Source organism: Ictidomys tridecemlineatus, chromosome 1 (assembly GCF_052094955.1).
Source record: "Ictidomys tridecemlineatus isolate mIctTri1 chromosome 1, mIctTri1.hap1, whole genome shotgun sequence".
Taxonomy (NCBI): Eukaryota; Metazoa; Chordata; class Mammalia; order Rodentia; family Sciuridae; genus Ictidomys; species Ictidomys tridecemlineatus.
In genome coordinates this window covers 167366111-167389234 of record NC_135477.1, presented here as the reverse complement: position 1 = coordinate 167389234, position 23124 = coordinate 167366111, and the positions used below count along the sequence as shown (strand labels likewise).

Genomic DNA, 23124 nt, shown 5'->3' with positions numbered 1-23124 from the left:
CTATATGTAGTATGCAGGCTTTAGTCTCTGTTTAAATAAACTCTTTCTCCTATGGGGGGACAAGATGCAAAGAAATGACCAATGCACTAACTTCCTGTACCTTCCAGAAAAATCTTCCCACCCCAAACTCTTATCTATCTATTTTGTATAAAAAAATACGTTTGCCATTGCAGCAAATCTGTACATCCATTTTGTATACATTTGATTATATTAAAGTGTTACAAGTGCCCAGAGTCCAATGTAATAATGATAATTTTCTTGCTTTTTAGGTTCCCAAGAATCTTCTCCCAAAAGGTAATGTAAAAGTTAAAACCATTTAAAAACTTTTAAATGAAAGAAATTTATTTTTCTCAGATCAAAAACAAGAATAAATCAATATTAGAGAGCAGTAATACCTTAAAGCCAAGATGAATTCAACAACAACAAAAAAAATGTCATGCCAGATTCATTTGAAATTTACATAGGATTTTAATAAGTCTCGTGCACTGATAAATATCTCAAAATTGTGGAATATGTAGGTTTGGGTAAGGAGCCCACCTAAATATTTCTTACTAATGAATGAGAGAGAAATATAAGAGATTATAAGAGTTGGATAATCAATGCATACCAAGTTGACCGACCTTATTCAAAGAAGAACAATCATGACTGGCAACAAATTGTGGAGAAGAAAGGAATGAAACCATCTCTAGAATGGACCACAAGCTTGTGGGCAGCTGCTTCCCTCAACTTTTCTTCTTGTCTCCTTTACACATCTTTTTATTTGTGGGGGGAGGGTTAAAAAATGTTTATATGAGTGCATTATAGTTATACGTAATATTGAGGTTCATTTTGACATAATCATACATGCATGGGATATAACTTGCTCCATTTCAATCCCCAGTACTTCCTCTTTCCCTCCCTTCCTTCCTCCCTCTATTCCCCTTCCTCACTCCCCTGGTCTTCCTTCTATTTATTTATTGGGCTTTAGTTGGTGCTTTAGAGATAAATACACATAAAGGTGAAAGTCTCCGTGGCATATTCATATATGTACTTAGCAATGTTTGGTCAATTTTATTACACATTTCCTGGCCCTGCTCCCTCCTCCTCAATCTTCTTTCTATACTCCACTGATCTCCCTTTTATATTCATGGGATTCTCTGCCCTTTTTACCCCTCACTTGCTCCAGGTTCCACATATGAGATAAAATATTTGTTTTCATCAGCTTTTTCATTACTGTGACTAAAGGACCTGACCAGCGAAAATTATAGAAGAGGAAGAGTTAACTTGAAGGCTCACGGTTTCATACAAGTCCTAATCCATTTCTTGGGGCTAAAGGTGAGGCTGAACATCATGGTGGAGTGTGTAGCAGAGGGAAGCAGCTCACATGATGATGATTAAGAAGCAGAGAGAAAAATCCATTCTCCAGATACAAATATATACCCAAAGCCACACCCCAATTCCCATCTCTTCCAGCCATACCCAACCACTTCTGTTACCCAGTTAATCTCTATCAAGGAACTAAATCACTGATCGATTGGGTTAAGATTCTTGGAACCCAATCATCTCTCCTCTGACCCTTCTTGCATTGTCTCACATGAGCTTTTGGCGGGACACCTCACATCCAACCCATAACAATATCTGAACCTTCACTTTCTGAGTCTGACTCATTTCACTTACATGTCTTTTAATCAAAGACCAGAAAAAAAGTCCATCATGTTTGTCAAATCTGTGCATGTCAAAAGTTTAATCTACTAAATGAAATTTAGGAATTTCAAGCTGCTTATAAGGAAAGAGAACCAATAATAACAATACTGGTTTGATAATAATAAACTTGTGTTTCTGCATCTAAGTTCAAATGTTAACCATCCAAACAGAAATAATTTGACAATTCTTCAAAACGAACTAAGGGCTACACATTGATTCCAAGCCCATCCTAGAATTCAAAGGGGAAGATAGCATTAGGTAGGGGGAGGAGCGTGTGTGGCAGTGTTTAATCTGTGACATGGTTTAGATTTGACATATCTCCAAAAGCTCATGTGGGAGACAATGCAAAGAAGTCCAGAGGTTGAGATGATTGGGTTATGAGAACCTTAACTTAATCAGTGCATTAATCCACTGATGGGGATTAACTGTGGATAGGTAGGGTGTGGCTGGAGGAGGTGGGTCATTGGGGGTGTGACTTTGGGGTTTATATTTTGTCCACAATGAGAAGAACCCTCTCTGCTTCCTGGTGCAATGTCCTGAACCACTTTCCTCCACCACATTCATTTGCCCTGATGGTGTGCCTCACCCCAGGGCCCAGAGCAATGGAGTCAATCACCTATGGACAGAGATCTCTGAAACCATGAGCCCTAAAATAAGCTGTTTCTCCTCTAATTGTTCTTGTCAGGTCTTTTGTTCCCAGCAACCAAAAAGCTGTCTAAAACAGTCTCACAAGTCTCTAAACTTTCATTGCTTGCAAGTTGTGTGATCCTAGAACTTGATCTATGTCTTAGTTTCCATGTCTACAAAATGTCAATAATAATTGCCTCTTAAACAGTAATAAGGACTAAGTAAGATTGAATATAATGATAATATTAATGACAGTAACAGTGCCACTTCTTTAAATCATTAACTGCTAGGTACTATCCCACATGCATTATCACATTTCTGTAACCTTTCACGGTATCTGGCACACAGTAGGTTTCTAATAAACCATAGCTCTCAGTCTTAATTGGTTTGCTTCTCAAAATTATCTGGGAGAATCATTCAAGTATTTAATGAAAACATCATGGGCTGGGGATGTAGCTCAATGGTGAAGCGAGTGCCTAGCATGTGTGAGGCCCTGCTTCAGTCCCCACATCACAAAAGAAAATGAAACAAAGCAAAACAAAAAGCAACTCAAGAGTTTCTCACTCTGGACTCAGATTCCAGTGTCTAGAACACAGAGCATGTTTCACAGACTTTTGCCCTTGTGGGGAACAGTTTGATTACAGATCATGCCTTGAATTCACAGTTCTTTTGAGAACTATATGTCTTCTCTGCACATTCATGAGAACTCAAGAAACATGGCAAGCTTTCCTCAATGGATAGCCACAGATGCCTCTTGGCCTTTGTCAGCTTGGGTCACTTTGGAAAATGATTCTCGGTGTCTTTGTGGGGTTCCCACAAAGTGAATTTAGTGTTTGTGACATAGACTACGTTTGGATGTAACATCATTCCAAACAGATCCTCAGAAGATGTTGAACATCTACCTGTTTTCTGAATCACATGTAACAATAAATAAATCGAAACTTAATTTCATTTGTGGGGTAAGAGATACTATGATACAGTACTACTCTAATTAGGAGAAACTTAACACATTTAGAGAGCATCCAGAATAAGGTAACTGGAATTGTAAAGGTCCTAAACATCTTGCCTTAGGATGAATAGTTGAAAGACTAGGAATGTCTAGCCTACAGAGAAGATTGGTAGTGGGGAGGAAGAGGAGAGAGGGACAAAAAGGATCTCTCTTTGAATTTGAAAGGATTCCCTGCTGTATCATGAACAGACATTGGATATAAAATCATAAGCAGAACGAAGGGGTTTAGGATAAGTAGTCTAGGAACATTGAAAAGTCCAATAATAGAATCCAACCTCATTAAGTTATGGAAAGTTCTACATCACAAAAATGGTCAAGCAAAGGCCTAACAATTTGATTTTAGGACTGGTAGCTCCCTGACTCCCACCTGCAATATAATTTTAGATCACCAGTTTCAAACATCCCACAGACCAAGCAGACATTTGGTCCTAAATGGTGTTTTCCTTTAAATAAAAATATTTTCAGATTGAAATTTATCATTGAAGTCCACATTTTCAGGTTCTCTTGAAAAAATCAGATGATCTGATAATAGATTTTGCTATCTATACAATGACAATCGCAGGACATCAGGAGCAGCTATCCATTTACATGGTTCTCATGATACCCCAAGGCTTATGCCACTTTTTTTTCACATCTCTTTGAGAGACCTGGATTAAACGGCCTCTGAAAATTCCTCAGCCATTAAGATTTCTCTAACCCAAATGGAGAGATGTCATTGATAAAACCTGAGTTGAACTCATGTCCTTGGACAAGCAGCTCGAGTTCTCTGTTCCTCTTTTTGCTTACAGTGGAACAAGTTTTTCTAATCATCTCATAGGACTTTGGTTAGAAATGGTGTGAAATCCATTCTGCAAGCAAATCTGAAACCTGTAAAGGTAAGGTGCTCTCCTACACACCCAGGGTGGTTTACTTATTCATTTCAAAAACAGATGGCATGGCTTCAAAAATTCCTTAAAATAAGAACAGATTCCACAAATATTTGAAATGCTATATTTTGAAAGAGCTTATATAGAATTATATAAGTCCTCACACACAAAAAAGAAATAAAAACCTCAGAGTGAACTGTGTTTAACACCTCTATCTCTGAGTTGAATCAAGTTTATTAACTATATTTTATATCTACTTTGTATCACTTTCCCTACAGAGCCCAATGACTCCTCTTTTATTCTTTGTATTTACGGATCTATTTTTTGTCAGACTAAATATTTGAGGAAAAGGAAGGTAGGAGACTGGCAACTTCTAGAAATTTCCAATAATGCACCTGACACAGAGAAAACACTAACTACTCCTGATTACCCTAATTGCTGCACACATTAGGTATGTGGAAAATTACAAAACTTCCCAATTCCTACATCTGATAAGACAGGAGTTTTCAAAGAATCATTGGAGGGCAGGCACTAGAAGAAGAGGGGGAGCTGAAAAGTCAGAATGTGGTGGGAGGGTCATGGAGGAGCATGAGGTTGATCAGACAAGGAGGTCTGAGGCAGTGGTGGACAGCATGATCCCCTGACCAGGAGCACCAGCTTCACTTTGAAGTGTAGTTGCAAATTCTCTGGTCCCACCCCAGACTTAGCAGGTCAGAACTCAGGGGATGGAGCTCAGCACTCTGTCTTTAAAAAAAGTTCTCCAGGTCATTTTGATACATGCTAAAACTTATGAACCATAAGCTGTGGATCTATCTGTCTAGGGTATTAGTCAGATTAGGTAAGATAGAGAACAAGATCATGAAGGAAGAGAATTCAAGCAGTTGATGGAGATATTAGGAAAACATTGAGCAAGGTCAAGTACAATCCCAGGTTTCTGGTTTGCAAAATTGGTATCATTATTCCAAGAGAGTGAGAGGGAGACAAACATCAGTAAGATGGGAGGGAAAAAACTTTGACTTCTGGTAGGAAAAAATTAACCTACACTCCTAAATGATTGCCAGCCTACATTCCCCAAAGCACTGTACTACGGTTTGCTCCAACAGTTTGTATTTTCACATTCCTTCGTTTATTCTGATTCTGGATAGTGTAAAAGCTATCTCAGTGATGTGTTAAACTACGAATGAGAATTTCTCCGATCATTAAGGTGGTTGTACAATTTTTCATCTGGTCATTGGTTATCCATTTTTCCTTTTCAGAGTAACTTCTTTATATAATTATTATTATTATTTTGGACACAGGAACTTTCTACCACCGAGCTATGCCCCCATGTTTTTTATTTTTCATTTTGAGACATGGTCTTGCCGAGACATGGTCCGGCCTCATACTTGTGATCCTCCTGCCTCAGCCTCCAATGTCACGAGGATTATAAGTGTGAGCCATCATACTCGGCTTCAGAGTAACTTTGGTTTGAAGCTCTTTGCCCATTTTTTTCATTAGGCTGTTTGTCTCTTCTTATTCTTTTGTAACAACTTTTCACATTTTCTAGTCACTTCATCAACACTGCCACGTGTTGACAGACTTTTCAGTTTGTGAATTCTCTCTCGCTTCACGTGTTTTTCAAAGAACATACAACATAAAGAACCTATAAAGTGGATGGTTTTCTTTGAAATGTCTAATAAAACCTACCATCCTCTGATGAGAGATTGATGAGAAAAAAAATAGATAAGAGGAAGAAAGAACTGAAATAGTCAGATTATAGAGCAGTTTATGAATTTAGGATTTTGAGGTGGACCAGATACATGCTCTTGTCTTCTAGTGTTAGGGTTTGGGTGTGAGGTGTCCCCCAGAAGTTCCTCTGGATGCAGTAATGATCAGAGGCAAAATGATTCACTCGTGAGCACTGTAACCTCATCAATGGATTACTGCATTTGATGGATTAATAATTTGACAATTGGGAGGAGCCTGTAGGCAGGTGGGGGTGTGGCTGGAGGAGGTGGATCACTGGAAACATGCCTTGGGATTATGTATTTTGTCTCTGGTGTGTGCTCCCTCTGCCTTCAGGCTGCCATGAGCTGAGCATCTTTCCTCCACCACATCCTTCCACCATGAGGTGCCACGTCACCTCAGGCCCAAGGTAATGGAGCCAGTGGAGGATGACCAAACCTCGGAAACCATAAGCCAAAATAAACTGTACCTCCTCTAAGTAGTTCTTGTCAGACAGCTTGGAAACAAGAATGAAAAGCTGGCTCACGTACCTAGTATATTATTTCTTTTCTCCAAAGAAAAAATACACATTAGAGCATTGGCGTGATATCACATCTTACAATATTTAAATTCATTGACATTTTTTTGCCAATTTATTTTACCCACCATTTCTTCTGTATCAGACCTTCCTTCCGGGATTACCTCTCTTCTTAAGTGTACTTTTTAGAGTTCCTTAGAGAAGGTCTATTTGTTTAGAAATGTATTCTTTTGCTGTTATCCCAAAAACAAAGAATTCGAGTTTGTCAGTTGTTTTCCCTCAGAACTTTGAGGATGCCCTCAGCTCTTCTGTCTCCTCTTGCTTCCACTGAACAGGCTGCAGTGTTATTTGTGGCTCCTCTGTGAGTAATCTGTTTTTGCTCTCTGGATGCTTCTAAGACCTTCTCTTTATGTTTCGTATTTCAGTTTCATTACACTGGGTCTATGTTGGGGATTCGTTGTTTTATTTATCTTGCTTGTACTTCCTGTATCTGTAGATTAAGATCATCAGTTTTAGAACGTCTGCAGCCATTATCTCTTCAAATGCTGTGTCTCCTCCATTTGCTCTTTCTCTGGAACTCTGATTAAACACAGAACAAACTTTGCAGTTTATCCTCCCTCTTAACTTCTCTCCCACACCGTCTGTCTCCCCATCCCTTCTGTCACATTCCGGAGGAATGTCTTGTCTTCCTCCAACTTCAGCGGTGTCCACGGTGCTATTTGATCCATTAAGTTGTTTCTAATCAATATTTTTTTTCTTTGAAAAAGTTGTATCTGGCTCTTTGTAAAAATCTTGCAAACTGTTTCTTATGGTCTTTTGTGCATGCTCATATTTTAGATGATTGGTTTTTATTTCTTTAAACATTCATATATTGTCTTTATCATTAGTATTATCATTTTATATTCTATACCTGATCATTCTAATACCTAAAAATCCCAAGGAGTTAAGTCTGTTTTCAATGTTTTTTTTTTTTTCCTCAATAACTCTATTATTAGCTGGGGTCGGTATATGTATGTGTGTGTATGTATGTATGTGTGTGTGTGTGTGTGTGTGTGTGTGTGTGTATTTTTGTCATCTTTGTTTTTTTAATCTTTACCTGTGAGAGTCCTCTAGGCCTAAATAGGATGTTTTTCTCCAGAGTGAATTTTTGACTGCTTCTGCTGGTAAGAAAACCACCAACCTATGAACACTTGGTCCTCTTCCTGGTCCTGCGCTCACAACCGAGTCTTGGGTTCAGCTCCCTTACTTCTGGCACCTTACCACCCGGTTCACTCATGCCTGGTTCTCAGATGCAGAGCTGTCAGGGTATCTGCAGTCAGAATAACTCTGGCCTTTATCACTAGCTTTTTGTTCAGTACAGCCCACATGGGTTTCAGTTCGAGATTTATTATAGTTTTATGTAAAAGTGATATTTGTGTATATGCATTAAAAACTTGGGCTTATCTAAGTGTTTTGCAGCAGATGGATTTTTGAGATCATCTGCCAAATCAAAAATCTAAAATAATTATTTTCAATTTTTTTGTTGCAAGAGTTCAGCTGATAGAATCAGGGTCATACCAAACTGTTCACTACCCTATTATGAGATGGTTTTCTGATGTTATGTTGGAAACATCACCAAAATATGTTCCTCTGATATTATAATATAAAGAAGAAAAAGATATATTTGGTCTCTGTCCCAGTGATTGAGTCAGAGCTCCTAAAGCCCTAGAGACATGAAGGCTAAGAGAATCTTTTGTTTGGGTATTTGATCCATGACCCTGGATCCTTACACAGAACTCCCAAGAGCTTCATCATTCTGTGAATGATAACAGCATCAGACACAGATCCTGAGTCCCTGGGAATTTCCTGGGTGGTAGGAACGTCATTTGTTCTATTTAGGTAACACAAACCCTGGATAACCTGAGCTCCAGGTTATGGGGACTGGCTGCCAAGGGAACCAGCCATATGATAAGGGTTGAAACTTCAGTTCCATGGTCCCTGCCTCCCAAGAGGGCAGAAGGACTGAAAGTTGAGGTGATCACCAATGGCCAATGATGGACTCAATCATCCCTATGCAACATGCCTCGATAAAGACTAAGAAGGACCAGGTTTAGAGAAATTCTGGATGCTGAGCAAATGCTGTCTGGAGGTGGTACTCCTAGACAGGGCTGGGAAGCTCTGTGCTCCACCTCACGCCCTGCCCTATGCATCTCTTCCATCTGTCTGATCATCAGTATCCTTCAACATCCTTCACAATAATCCAGTACATTTAAGTAAGTGCTTCCCTGAGTTCTGTGAGTCACTATAACAAAAAAAAAATCAAAACCAAAGAGGGGTCATGGGAGCCCAAGTTACAGACAATCAGTCTGAAGCACATATCACAACTTGGGTATCTGGATTGGTATTCGAGGGAGGGGTGGTCTGGTGTGACTCAATCCTTAACCTGTGGGATCTGACATTCTCTTCTGGTAGACAGTGTCAGGATCCAATTATAGGCCATCCCGCTGGTGTATGCTGAAGACCTGCTTGCTTGGTATGTGGGGACAAAGTACATGATTTAGTGACCAGCGGCAAAGTCTCCTGTGTTCAGTGTGGTCATGTGTGAATGTCAAAAGAAAACAAGTTTGGTTTTTCCTGTCTCAAATATAGCTGATCATCTCCTTCTCTGAATCCCAGTGAATTCACTGTCTTCAATATCCCATTGAAGTCTTAATTACATATTTTATCATTCTCAATTTGCTTTAGGTAAGTACGTAATTCTCTCTAGATCCTCCAATGACAGAAGACATCATCTTGACTTGTCATGTCTTCCCCCACCACCCAGGAACCCAGGAATGAAAGATCCTTGGTCAAAAAGAAAAAAAGAAATTATTAGAAATTTTGTTCCATGAAAAAAAAAGATTATGCAATTTATTTAAAGCTAGAATTCTTGAGAATCAAGTACAAAAGAGGTACACATATAGATTTTCATTTTCCCAACATGATTCTTCTATTTATCACAAGTTAAGTCAATGATAGTAAATATAAATACTCAATAGCCTTCTTGAAATACAATTTAAGTTATTTCTTTAAAACTCGCAGCAGGGCTGAAAGGGCGTGTTGTCAACATTGCCTTGAAGAAATTTTGCTATAATAAATTCAACTTGCTTCTGCATGAAGGTCCCTCTTCCACATTCTGAAACAAGAGGAGGGAACCAGGAACCTATTTCCTCCTCCTTCCTTTCAAAATCAAAACAGACCAAATAACACAAGCACAATCCCTCAGTGAATACAATTACAAAGAGTCTAACTGCTCAAGACCAATTTGTAATCAGAGCATCAAGCCATACTGTACAAAAATGTCAGTTCTGGCAAGGCCTTGATGAGCTGAGATTGAACACAAGGGCCAGTTTATCATATTATCTCCACTGCCCTCTTTAGAGCTGGCAGGCCCAATTTGACTACAGAAAGGATTTCTTTCAGTTTGAGTGATTTTTACATCTGAAAAAAGAACCACCCAGACAGATCGTGTTTTTCATTGCAATGCTTTTAACAGAAATAAATGCACAAAAAAACATCCAATGTAAATATTTTCTCAAAATCAAGAGCTCCTAGATGTGTGTTTCTAAAACACTCTTGACTATGATGTGTAAGAATAAAAACATTGGTAGGATTTAAGAGGTACTTTTGCTGTTAAAAGAAGTATGTGTGAGTCAATAAAAACATATTAAATGCATTTCAAACCCTGGTTACGGTCTCCCTTTCCTTCTGTGTTTGAGCCAGTGGATGTGAATGCTGGGGAAATCACACTAGAGTTTCCATGATAGAGTGGGGAGGGCAGATTTGTCTGGTACTAATTTTCCATGTTGTTTAACTTCATTCTCCAACTTCCATCAAAATTTCTAAGAAGATAAAAACGTACACCTTTAAGTGCAAAGTAAAATTTCCTCCCTACCTTGGCTAGAGTAGAAATTCCCAGCTGATTGGTTAAATTTTGCTTCTTGCACAAATTCCACTGAGGACTCAAAGTCAGGAAGAAGCTGCCTCAGTCTCTGCCATCATTTTATCACAGACTAGTGAGTTCACTTTTTTATTCATTCCTTCAATCAAGGGTCTATTCCTACATTAAACAAATGTGTTTGGATACATTTCTATGTCTTTTTCCAACTCTCGGGATCTTAGGAAGAGTTTCACCAAAATAGTCCTGATGAATGTAAAGGAAATTTATTTTCCTATAATCTAGAAAGTCATCCAGGACCCTTTAAACCTTCCACAGAACCTTAGCTGGGCAGGTGACAGGGATTGTTGCATTTATATTTCACAGCTCTCCAATGACCCTGCAGCAGTTCCTTCCTGGGAAGGGACATGTTGTCCTGGACCCTCTACTTCCAGCTCCATAGGCTTCCTGGATGGTTCCCAAATGTGCGACACAGTCCCACAGCAGCTGCTCTTCCCTCTGCATGCAAAGATCTTTGAGCAGATACCTGCTGGGCGACATCCAGCTTAAGTCTCAATTAAACACAATTGTTTACCATTCTCAACTTGCTCTGGGTAAGTGAATACTGCCTCAGTATTTTTCCAGGATAGAAAGCACTGTCTTTACTTGTCCCCTATTTTCTCAGTATCCCAAAGACAGAAGATCCTCAAGAAATATTTGCTGGTGGTTTCACGGTGTGAAAAAAAAAATGTTTATACCACGGTAAAAACTGACTTCTTGAAAATATGAAAAAAAATTAGTATAATTTTATACTAGCGGAATTAGTATAATTCTCCTTTTCATTGAATAAGGATCTCTCTGGCACTACCTTTTTCCCCTCCTCTCTTCTCTTCTCCTCTTCTTCCCTCTCCCCTTCTTCTTCTCTTCCCCTCCTCCTCCTCCATTTCTGTCTTGTTCTCTCATAGACTTAGGCTAGCTCCAGAATCGAGGCTGTTAATGACCATCCTTTACCTTAGCTAAAAACATCTCAGTACATCCCCGTAACAGCACATCGTGTAGTTCAGAAAAGTTGTGACCCAGTTCCATAAAAACGTACACCTTACTATCCCCAGTTGTTTCACTTAAATTAAAACACAATCGTATACTGTATGCTGTCATGTATCTAAAAGGGGGAAATCATGGGTTTTGTCCACATGTCTCTGGGGGGATGCAGAGGACCCTGGCAACGTGGTGGTTCTAGGAAAGGGGGAGATAGGGAAGCGAGACCAGGGGTAGAAAAACACTCAGCTTTTATGACCTTGTACTATTTGGCTTCTTGTGTGCACATGAGATGTTAAATAAGTTAAAAATTAATGTTTTGAAAAGATTCCACCTCCAACCCAGTAGTCACCAGAGTTTCCAAAAAAAAGGTTTTAATTCATGGATCGTGGCAAGATTGGGCTCTGAGTTTGATCTGTATCCATGCCTTTAAATACAAGCATAGTACCCTCTGGGTTGGGGAAGAGGAAGGAGCACAGATAGAAACAGATTTGGGGATAAGGACACCCAAAGAAAGATCACTGCTTCTTCTATCCTCTAGGATCTTTTTCCCTAATCACTTGACCCAAGTCTGCAGAGGTCCACAGAGAAGACACAGGGCTCTTGTCCCTACCCCTCCATAGTCCCTTTCAACCACAGATACTTCTAAGGTTCCAATGAACCCCCAAATTTTATGTGTTGGGCATTTAGTCTCCAATGCAACAGTGTTTAGAGGTGAGACCTTTGGGGGAGGTGACTGGGTCATAAGGACTATGGCCCCCTTATGAACAGATCAATCCATTCATCAATTAAGGGGTTATGAAGGGAGCAGCTTTGTTATCAAAAATGCTTTTTCACTGGTTTCCTTCTTTTTCTGACTCCTCATGTGATGTCCTTTGCCATATTAAGATGCAGGAAGAAGGTCTTTTCTTTTTGAGAGAGAGAGAGAGAATTTTAATATTTATTTTTTTTAGTTTTCGGCAGACACAACATCTTTCTTTGTATGTGGTGCTGAGGATCGAACCCAGGCCGCACACATGCCAGGCGAGCACGCTACCGCTTGAGCCACATCTCCAGCCCAAGAAGAAGGTCTTTACCAGATGTTGAACAGGCTATGCTCCTGAACTTCTCTGCCCCCAGAACCATGAGCCAAATAAACTTCCGTTCTTGTTCTTTACCAATTAACCTCTGTGTGGTATTCAGTTACAGCACAGACGATAGACCAAGACCATTGCCCATCATCAAGACCATATATGAAGAATTAACTGCCACTTGAATCTCATTTAAAAAATTGTACATGAGGACAGTGGAAGTCAAGACCAACTCAAAACGCTGATATTGTAAGCAATCAATGACAACCGTCTATCAGCTGCCAAATGAAGATAAGTAATGGCCCAGAATCCTCAACCAAGGTTGCAGAAATTTAAAAGATAATCTAGATCAGAATGGAAAATATCACACTATTACCATTACCACAGTAATGGTAAATATGCTTTGAAATTTTTGATTCAATTACACATGTGACTATGCCATGTCTCGACATGTACATGTGTTCAATGTGAAATAAGAGAGCAGATTAGGAAATATCAGTAAATAAACCACATTATAGATTTTTTTAAAACTTCAGTATATGATGTGGGTATATTATACTGTATAACATAGCCATTTAGAAGTCATGCAAGAAGATATTCTCCACGCTCCTTTAAAGTTCAGAGTTTTGTAGGTCAGCCAGCGAGAGTAGTATCTAGTGAAATTTGAAAATGAGAAAAGTCTGATATTTCATTCCGTTACCCATAATGGATTACTGGGTGGGTACATGAGGTAAGAAAAACCTATGAGCAGAACCTAGAACCATGTTGGCACGCAGTAGGCACTCAATAATGGCAATAGTGACTACAGCAGAAGCAGTAATGGTGATGGCAGCACTGGTAACAGAGTCCCTCCTTTATGCCTATTAAAAGACCTTTGTGAGGTGTTGTGTCTGCAAACTGTGACTTCTTTTCAGGAAATTCTGCATTTCAATATAAAACTAGAGGAAACTCGAATATAAACCTGAAGGAATTAGCCTTCAAATGGAGGAATTTTAGAAATCCAGGCAAGGCAGGAAAGGAATGAATTTTTTTTTCTGATGGTGGGGGTACAAAGAGAGGTGCCCCCCAATCCCAACCCTTGGATATCAAATCAAAAACACCCACCAAACTTTGAGATTAATTATGGCTGAGAGGCACACAGGACAGTATCACCTGTTCTTTCTCTCCTTGAATAGTCACAGTCCGGATATTCTGGGTTGGTGTGGCAAGCCATTTGGGATGCAGGGAAGGTGCTAGGTTGAGATATTTCTGCTGCCTCGTCAGCACTGATTATAATGTTTCCAAAGGATCATCCACAATACCTCGCACCAATGATCTGTGTCTTACCGTCTCCGTGATATTGACACTGTGTGATAAAGATCTGTGTGTTAACAACGTCCCAGTACGCTGCACACGCCTCTGTGTCTGCAGATGTATTTAGGCTGATTCATTTAGTCACACTTTGAAGCATCCCAGAGGTAGAGAGAAGGATCCTAAGGTGCCTGCTTCCCATCCAAAGAAGTGTTAAGAAGAAAGAGGGGCACAGTCAGGTCCACTGTGCCAGGGGCTTGACGAGGAACATCCACGCAGCTCTAAAGCAGCTCTAAATCTTGAAAAATCACACACAAGAACATCAAAGGAAGCTCCCTGCCAAGTGCATATCCTTCTTTAAAAAGAAGACAGGGGATCCCAGAACCCTGCAAGGCTTTGCTAACATAGGACCCTCCGAGATACTCTCTCCAAACCTTTTCCACATCTGGAGTTTGCTTCAAGACTTTTGCCTTGGAATATCTCAGGGGCAGGCTGTGGACAGGCAGAGGCTAGCGAGCGTGTCTTCAAAGCCAACAAGCAGTCATGGAAGAGTCCAGCACCTGCAGCTGTGCATTAGGAGTCCTGGGCTAGCCTCTAGAAACCACAGCTCTCACAAGGATGCTGGCACCACCTTGCTAGGTGACCTCGGGCCACTCCCTTTCCTTCTCTGAGCCTCAGTTTCCTTCTCTTTCCGTCAAGCCGGTAGAAACTAAATTGTCTCAAAGCTTGGTTCTCACTTCACAAGCCTATTTAATTTCTAAAACTTTGGACTGAGAAACAAACGTGCCTTTCTGAGCAATTAATTAAATGTACAGATAAAATCGCATTAACTTATACATCAGAATGTCCCTTCTAATTACATCTTAAGCAACATCAAAATGGAACTTGCCGAAAGCTACCAGCATAGTTGATCAACAACCACGGATAGCATTACACTGCTCTTCTACATGAAGAATGGGCACCTCTAGGGACATATTCCTACCTCACACTTTGCAATTCCAACATTTGGATTTTTTTTTCTTTTAAGGATAAAGGATGATGGTCATTTTTCCTGGGTCACATAGAATTAACTCAAAGTTATTAAAAAATATTTTGTGGACTTTCTACATGTCGGGCACTGTCCTAAGCACTGAAGATACAAAACCAGGTATATGAAACTCATATATAGCTTATTTGTCTATATATAACTATAAATGTGTATGTATATATATATATATATATACACATATATATATATATACACACACACACATATATACATACACACACACACATATATATATACACACACACATACATCACTATTATGATTATATATAACTCTATAACCATATAACTATATACAACTATATGAAACTGTTCATATATATATATATATGTATATATATATACACACACACACACATAACTATATAACTATAGTTATACGAACATACAAAAGGGAACAGGCTCTCTGTAAGTTGCTCCCTACCCCCACCCTGATCTACTGCATACCAGGTACCCTGGGTGAGGAAACAGTCTCTCCATCTGAAGGCAACTTGAAAAGCTCTTTGGGAAATGGAACAAACACACTGATGTGGGTTTGTTTTTCCCTGTACCAAGTCAGAAAGCATTTAGGAAACATCAAATGCTCCTTCAATGGATCTGTTGGTATTTGTACTAATAGATCCTATTGTACTAATAGGAGGGAATCAGCCAAGCAGTAGCAACAGCAGACCGATCCATGAAAATTCTTACCAAATGTTGGAAAAGCAAAAACAACAACGCAAAGATAATTTAACCACCTCAAAAATGTCCCCCAAAGTTCAAAAGATTCCTGATGATGTTCTATTAGGCATTCTGTGCAATGGGTTAAATTAAAATACAAACCAGACTGTGCTTCCTATGCAACACTCTGTTTTAAGATGTAAGAAAGAAGGAGTGGCTAATGTCAATGCAACAGTAGGGGGCCAGGGGGCGGGGGATGAAGGATTTATCTGGGACCTGGGCAAGTTGCTTAATCTCCTCTATGTCAGTTTTAGCCTTAGCTAAAGGTAGCCAGGCACGTGGCAAATGTTTATCAGAGAGCTGAAGGTGTGCTGAGCATTATCCCTCATGAAGACAAAACTTTGCCAAGTACGTGGGCAACTGTTATTATCTTAAACTTCCAGGTGAAGAAATAGAGACTTGGAGAAATGAAATAACCAGACCAAGATTATAATAGCAACCAAGCAAGAAATCAGCTAGTTTTCTGCATTCAGTGCCCATGTCTTAATAACAAAGCATTTTTTTTCATTTTCTACTTCTCCACTTAACAGATTTTTAGCACTGAAATGTTTAAAAAAAAAAAAAGAAGAAAAAAAGAAAGAATGAATTCCAGTATATTAAAGATGCAGACATTTTAAGTATAAATTATTCCTTGGTTTCCATTGTATTCACAAAGAACCATGGTGATTTAAAACACATGTATCAGACAGTTGCTTATCAAACTACCTAAGGCTCAATTACCATCCTTGAATAAGAGGTCAGGGTTAAAAGCAACAGATTCAAGAGATAAATTTGGATCTGAAAAGGGAAAGATGACAAAACAGTTTGTCGGACAAGATGTCTGGCACCTTTGGCCACTTTTCAATGAAATAGAAGGGAAAAGATGTTGAGGTCACTGAGAAAACAATTTAAATGGGCCAGAGAGAGACGGAGTGTGTGTGAGGACTCCTTTTTACCTGCAGAATGAGGCTGGGATCTGTCATGAGAACTGCAAAGGATATCAACAAAGGGGTCTTCCTAATACCACAGCTAGATTCCCCAAACTGGGAGACGGCTTGAGGCTCTGAAAAACAGGTACATTGGCCTGGTTCACAGTATCATTTTGTGTGAATATAAGTACAAATACCAACGGATCCATTGAAGGAGCATTTGATGTTTCCTAAATGCTTTCTGACTTGGCACAGGGAAAAACAAACCCACATCAGTGTGTTTGCTCCGTTTCCCAAAGAACTTTCCAAGTTGCCTTCAGGTAGAGAGCTGTTTCCTCACCCAGGGTACCTGGTATGCAGTAGATCAGTGTGTGTGTGTGTGTAGCCGGGGAGCAAGTTACAGAGAGCCTGTTGCCTTTTGTATGTTTATTTTTCTGGAATCAGGATGGTCTTGGAGTTCTCCTGAAGCTGTCTGGAAGGAAGCCATAGTGTCAGAATCCAAGAGCTATGGAATACCTGGGGCAAATGGTAATGTGCAGATGTAGGCTTGGGCATGGGCTAAAAATACTGATTTCTGGGCTCTCTGGGCCAATGATTTGATTTGGTAAGCCATGAGTAGGGTCCAGGAACTTATAATTTGACTAAGAGGCTCCTATGACCTTTATGATCAGCCAGATATAGTAACCACCAGTACAGTTGGGAGAAGGTTGGATTGGAAGAAGGTTGGACAGGGTCTCCAGAAATCAGACTCTGGGTCCCAGTTCTGGCACCTACTAGTGGAAGGCTTTCTGGAGAATAATGTCTTGGTTTCTTTTTACTACTTCTTATTTTCCTCATTTGGTAAAGAGGGAAGAGAGAGTGCTTTGGGAAGATCTTTAAGACTTCTTTTTTTTTTTTTTTTGACTCATCAATGTAAATGGGTGTTAGGATTAGACTAGCATGCTACATAATTTGGACTTTGGAGTCAACCAAACCTGGGCTCAAATTTTAGCATTGATGCTTTCTAGTTGCTGGACCACAGATAACTCTGTTATTTCTCTGGGGCAAATTATGTAATTCCTTTAAGTCTCAGTCTCATCAACTATGAAATGGAGATAATAACAACAGTGCATTTAGCATCATTTTTGTGAGTATTAAATGCACAAAAAAATTTGCAAAGAATGTCCAAGATGATGCCTTACTGAGAACACGGTATCTTAGTATGAACAGCCCTGACAAAGTCAACTAGGGGAGCTGTCTGCCTTCCCCTGGAGCTACTGTGATGGTTGAGGTTCATGGAGAGGTAGTCCTGGCTGAGCAAGTCCTTGGCCTTGTCCTTTTATCAAGAGAAATTCACAAGAAATGAGCTTTTCTGTTGAGGAGGGTCAGAGGAAGGTAGCATTGAACTATATTTCTTCGGAGGAAATTCAGGAACAAACGACAGAAGAATCTACATCGTGTCTACCACAAACATGTGATGGGTAGTTGAAGGATAACCTGCTTTAGAATCAACTGGAACACTCATTAAATAAGAAGTACATTACTTCCAGACTCCCCAGGAAGCTGGTCCTGTAACTTTGGGTTTCTCTGAAGTTACCCAGGAGATCTTTCCTTCTACAAGGAGGGGTTAGAGAATCACAAGCAAATAATGTTAGTAAAATAACCCTCTGCTGCAATTCTTCAGTCTTGTGTTTACCTGGGGAAGGTTGTTGCTTAAAACAACAAAGACCATAGGCAAATGCACTTGTGCAGCTTCTGCATAAGTGGAAGGCTTTCTGGAGAATAATGTCTTGGTTTATTTTTACTACTTCTTATTTTCCTCATTTGGTAAAGAGGGAAGAGAGAGTGCTTTGGGAAGATCTTTAAGACTTTGTTTTTTGACTCATTAATGTAAATGGGTGTTAGGATTAGACTAGCATGCTACATAATTTGGACTGTGCATTTACCAAGAACCCAAACCTCTTATACTCCTGTCATCTCCATTGCAGCTGAGTTCCAAGTGGTGTCCAATTTCTGCACAACACATACTTTCCTAGAGAAATAAGCACTAACCAAGGGCTGGCTCCTGAAGATATGGATTGTCAACACAATGACAGTATGGTTTATAAAAAATAAAAGCCGAAAGCGTGTGCTTCCTGCTTCCTCTGCCTCCTCTGTGCCTCCACCCCTTCCATCATCCCTACCTGCCTTCTCGGCTCTCCTCCTCCCATTCCTATTCCTTTCCTTCTTCACTCTCTTCTCTCACGCTCTTTCCTTTGGATCTCTTTTTCTCCTCTTCCTTTCCTTTCACTTCTCCCCAGGGACCCCATATTCTTTGCTCTCTCCACCCTGTTCCTAGAGCTATCCGGTCAACTCTTTGCATCCTTCCCTCATTCCTCCCCCCAACCTTCCTCAATACACAATTTTGTTTTGTTTTGGGCTCTGTCCCATTTGTCTCCTCCGTCTTTTTGTCTCCCTGTCATATGTATTATCTCCCTGTCCATTCATACTTTTGGCACCTAACTCCTGACTTCCCTTCCAACACAGAGACTCCTGGGCACATTTCTGGGAAGACCTGGGCCCCATGCTGAATTAGACACTGTGTGCTACGAGGCTTACACATTATTAGCAACACTTGCAATTCATTGCTAGAAACCCAGGGTGAGGTGGACTCTTATCAGTGAGAAACCAAACTTGGTCTGGAAGGGTGCAGCAGCAATTACAGCGCAGAGGCAACCAGGCCAACAGCTCTCTCACAGCCTCCTCTGAAGGAGAAGTGTCTGAGCCAAGTAAGTACTAATGCCCATCACTTTATTCCAGAGCACAAACATCTCACTGCAAGGTGGGCAGAAAGTAGCCAGGTGGCACAAAGCATGTGCAGGGAAAGCTTTTTTAAAAATATTTTATTAGTTGTTGTTGGACCTTTATTTTATTTACTTATATGTAGTACTGAGAATCAACCCAGTGTCACACACATGTTAGGCAAGTGCTCTACCATGGAGACACAACCCCAGCCCCTGGAAAAAGCTTTAACTTCCCCAAATCTCCAACAATCTCAAAGCAAACCAGTGCCCTCAAGATAGAAAAACTGAGTACCTGGTACACACGCAGGCTCTAGCTTATTCCCTCCACCCCCCAACACACACACACACACACACACACACACACACACACACACACACACACACATCTGGCTGCTTTTCTGTGTTCCAAACCAACATTGATTTCTAAGTATCTGTTTTACAGAAATTCAGAGCTTCTCCCCTGCACAGAGGTATACGTCCCCAACCTACAAATGGGTGTAATGAGATCAGTGAAGGCAGGCAGCAGATTTTGGAAGATGCTACTTTAAAATCCCCACAGCTTTGAGGGCTCAGAGCATTTTGCATTTGGCATTCCGGATGGTGAGTTCAGAAGAAACTTTCACAAAGCACAAACATGCCCTCTCCCAAATCTGGTCTATCTGATACAGAAGCTGAATTTCCTCTCTCTAGTTTCTTCCAACTAGCTCTTAAACTAGACTTGCCCCATGTTACCAGCACACACCAGGTGCATAGTCCTTGTGTCCGAGTCTCAGAATGAAAGTGCATGAAAGTGCGGGAGGCATGTAAAGAAGAATCAATTCCGGCAAGGCTCTGATGCTCCTGAAACCCGCCTCTTATCACTTAAGTACAGAGGAGGGAAACTCTGAGGTTTGGCTCACCGCCCAGCTGGGGGAGCTAGAATACCCACCACCAGGGACTGCGAGGAGGCACAAGTCGAAAGACCAGCCAAGTCCAAGTTGCCCAGCTGAATGGATCCTCAGTTGCCTGCAAGTTGAAACCTCAGTCAGGCACACAATAAGGCCGCTGTTTCCCGACAGGAGGCTTTTGGATGCCTCACACACCCCAAATCGGGCGTGAGAGCAGAAAGCCCATTTCCTTATCCATGTACAGATGCGCCCCCAGAAGTCCCAGAGCTAGCCTGAGTCCCCAGGGAGGAGCGGTTCCCCAAACACAGGAAGCTGTGCAAGCCACCTGTTGGACTCTCTCAGGCCACCTTATACCGGGCGGCCCCAAACCTGCAAAACGGAGCGAAGCACCCCTTGTACCCCATCTGTTAGAAACAGATAAATTTCAAGTGTTTCTCTTTCCCACTACCTCTCCTGTTCCCTTCCCTCCTCACCCCCCTCTCAATATTCCAGCAGTCGTTTCTCTTTAATCAAGCAGCTAAGCCTTTCCTATGGGCCCTGGCTGCCCATGATGATGATCTCGGAGCGCGCCCAGGCGGTTGCAGATCTCCAAGCGCTTACGCGGGGTGCTTGCTCAACGCGCGGGTGGCTGAAAAGCCTCAAATGGCATGTTGATGGGAAACAGTCAATGACCTGTTCTAGGGAACCCCCTTTCTCCTTGGGAAGTGGAAGGGGGTTCCGTCCTTGGTTTTAGAGACGAAGGCAATTAGGGAAAAACCCCAAAGGAAATGGAATTGAGTAATCAACATTGCGTTCCGCTGCCAATCCCAGGATAGGTTCGGGAGAGCCAACTTTCTAGCGTCTCCCTGCCATCCTTACAAACCGCTAGTGGGGATGAAGGACGCCTCCACCAGCTGTTTACTCACCCCTGGGTATGAACGATGCCCCCTTAGGAGACCCAAGCAGACCAGTGCGCGCACAGGGTCCGCGAAACGCCTTGGTGTCTAACTCCTCTCCTGGGCCACGCGGCAAAGGCTACAGGCTCCAAGCTGGGCAGCCGAGGGCAGTCGATCCCATGGGTGGCGAGTTGGCAGAGGGCGCAGCGCCCGGCTGGGGGCGCATCGCTCCCAGGACTGGCGCAGGCTGCGGCGGGAGAGGGGCTCCCGGGGAAGTTGGTGGCTTTGGGGGCTGACTTCGGACTTCGCGCTCTCTCGGGCTCTGGCGGCGGGCGGCCCCGCACGTCCTCCGGGATAAACAAGGTACTTGCAGGCGTAATGGGGGCCCACGCGGGCCAAGCGGCTGCAGGAAGCCTCCGCCGGCCGCCGCCTAGGAGCGCAGAGGCATCGCGCTGCCTGGAGCCCTCAGCGGCGGCAGGAGCAGTGAGCGAGCGAGAAAGCCGGGCTGCCTCCTCTTGGCTGCGGGCGCCCCTTGCTCAGAGCCCAGATGGCTCCAGCCCACCGCGCCCCTCCTGTCCTGTTCCTCTTCCCCTCTGCTGCTTCGCCGGCTCGCGAAACTCGGCTGCGGCCAGAGGCTGAGCAGAAGGCGGCCGCAGCTCCCGCAGCATGGAGGGCGATCTCGCCGGCTCGGGCTTGGGCTCCGGCAGCGGCAGCAGCGGCCGCCGCCTCCCGCGCGCCCACGTGCCGGAGCCCCGGTGTGCGCGCTCCGGCTGGCGGGGTTAGAGGGAGGGAGAGAGGGCGAGCCACTGGTGGGGGCGGCGGGAAGAGCCTGTACACCCGCGCCGTGGAGGGGAAGCTGCCAAGAGGCTCCCGAGGGCGCGGGGCTCCTCGCCTCCAGCTCCAGGAAGGCTGGTACGCTCGGCGCCCCCAGCTCTCCCTCCCTTTGCAGAGCCCAGGGAGCCTGAGCGAAACGCGCGGGGCGGGAGGGGCGCTCCACTCCGCAGGATCAGTCAGGAGCGGCGGCCAGAGGCAGCTACGTGTCTCCGCCAGAGGGACAGGTTCCAAGTACCCTTCTAACCCCCCTCCCCGCTCCCCAGAGAAGAATGGGGTTCAGAGAAACGGAGTGAGGAAGTATGCGGGTTCCCAGCCAGAGCTTGTTCCGGCTTGCCCCGCCTTCCTCCGGGAGTAAGCACTTTTCCCGTTACCCCACAGACTCCAAGGGGCTCCTCCTTCCAAGGAGAAGGGAGTTGTCTTGCAAGATGGGCCTGACAATCTCCCAATCAATTGACCAATAATTAGTGAGCACGCAATTTGAGCGGACGCTGACAGGGTCCTGGAACAAGGAGACCTCGGTAGCTGGGAGTGGTGGTGTATTCTCTGCTCTGCTTGCCCTGAATCAACCCTCCCTGGGCCTCACTACCTCAACCACAGAATGAGGCTCCTTCCTGATATGAGAAAGAGACACAAAACAAATACATGTGAGAATTAAAAATCAGAAGACATTTCAAAAGATGAGTAATAGTTTAATGTTAACAAGAAATACGATTAAAATAAGAAAAATTGCAATGATAAAAACGAGATCTCTAAGGCAAGTTACAAAATTAGTGAAACACACATTTAGTGGGCACCATGTGCAATTACTTAGAGACCAAAAGCTCCCGTTTTGTCATTACCTTAATGGGGAAAATGAGGCTCAGATAAGATAAATGGCTTGACTCTGTTCCCACATCCCAGGCTTGATCAGACCCCAATTCTATGCTTGTTCTGTCATACACCGGTATACAATTATTCTGGGCATTATTGTGATAAGACATCAGCAAAAAGGGTCTGGAGGAGATTCATTCATCCTGGGGTTTTCAAAAAAAGGCTTCATGAAAGAAGTGGGATTTAAGCAAAATCCTAAAGAGCAGGCAGGATTTGAATAGCTAGAAAAGAGAGATCATTCAAGAGGAAGAGAGAGGTCAAAATGAAAGATGCAGAAGGACGCACTGGAGGAGCAGCAGCAAACAAGTTTGGCAGGAGCAGAGAGCTTGCCTAGGCAATGGGGAGTCAGGAAAGGATTTTAAGCAGAACAAGAAAAATACTGAAAGCTTCATTTTAGAATGATCAATACATCCCTGAACAGGATAAGGGTGGAGGCAGGGGGGGGAAAGGAAAAGGATTGCAGACGTAGGAAACCATTAAGAGGTCAAGGCAACTATCTGG

General features: G+C 42.4%; 1 protein-coding gene and 1 long non-coding RNA gene across 4 annotated transcripts in view; one reads left to right on the top strand and one right to left on the bottom strand.

The window, feature by feature from the left end:
• The window catches only part of Sgcd (sarcoglycan delta), a 928109-nt gene extending 907031 nt beyond the window's left edge, over nt 1–21078 (bottom strand). For 2 of the 3 annotated variants that reach the window (XM_078051547.1, XM_078051537.1), the window contains exon 1: nt 20950–21078. The gene's annotated coding sequence lies outside the window, so the exon portion shown is untranslated. The remainder of the gene's footprint in view (nt 1–20949) is intronic. The other variant, XM_078051538.1, reaches the window with a different exon arrangement.
• An 80-nt stretch (nt 21079–21158) lies between these two features.
• Nucleotides 21159–23124, top strand: part of LOC144378084 (uncharacterized) — a 41047-nt gene continuing 39081 nt past the window's right edge. Inside the window, exon 1 of the long non-coding RNA XR_013439611.1 lies at nt 21159–21282. This is a non-coding gene — a long non-coding RNA (uncharacterized LOC144378084). The remainder of the gene's footprint in view (nt 21283–23124) is intronic.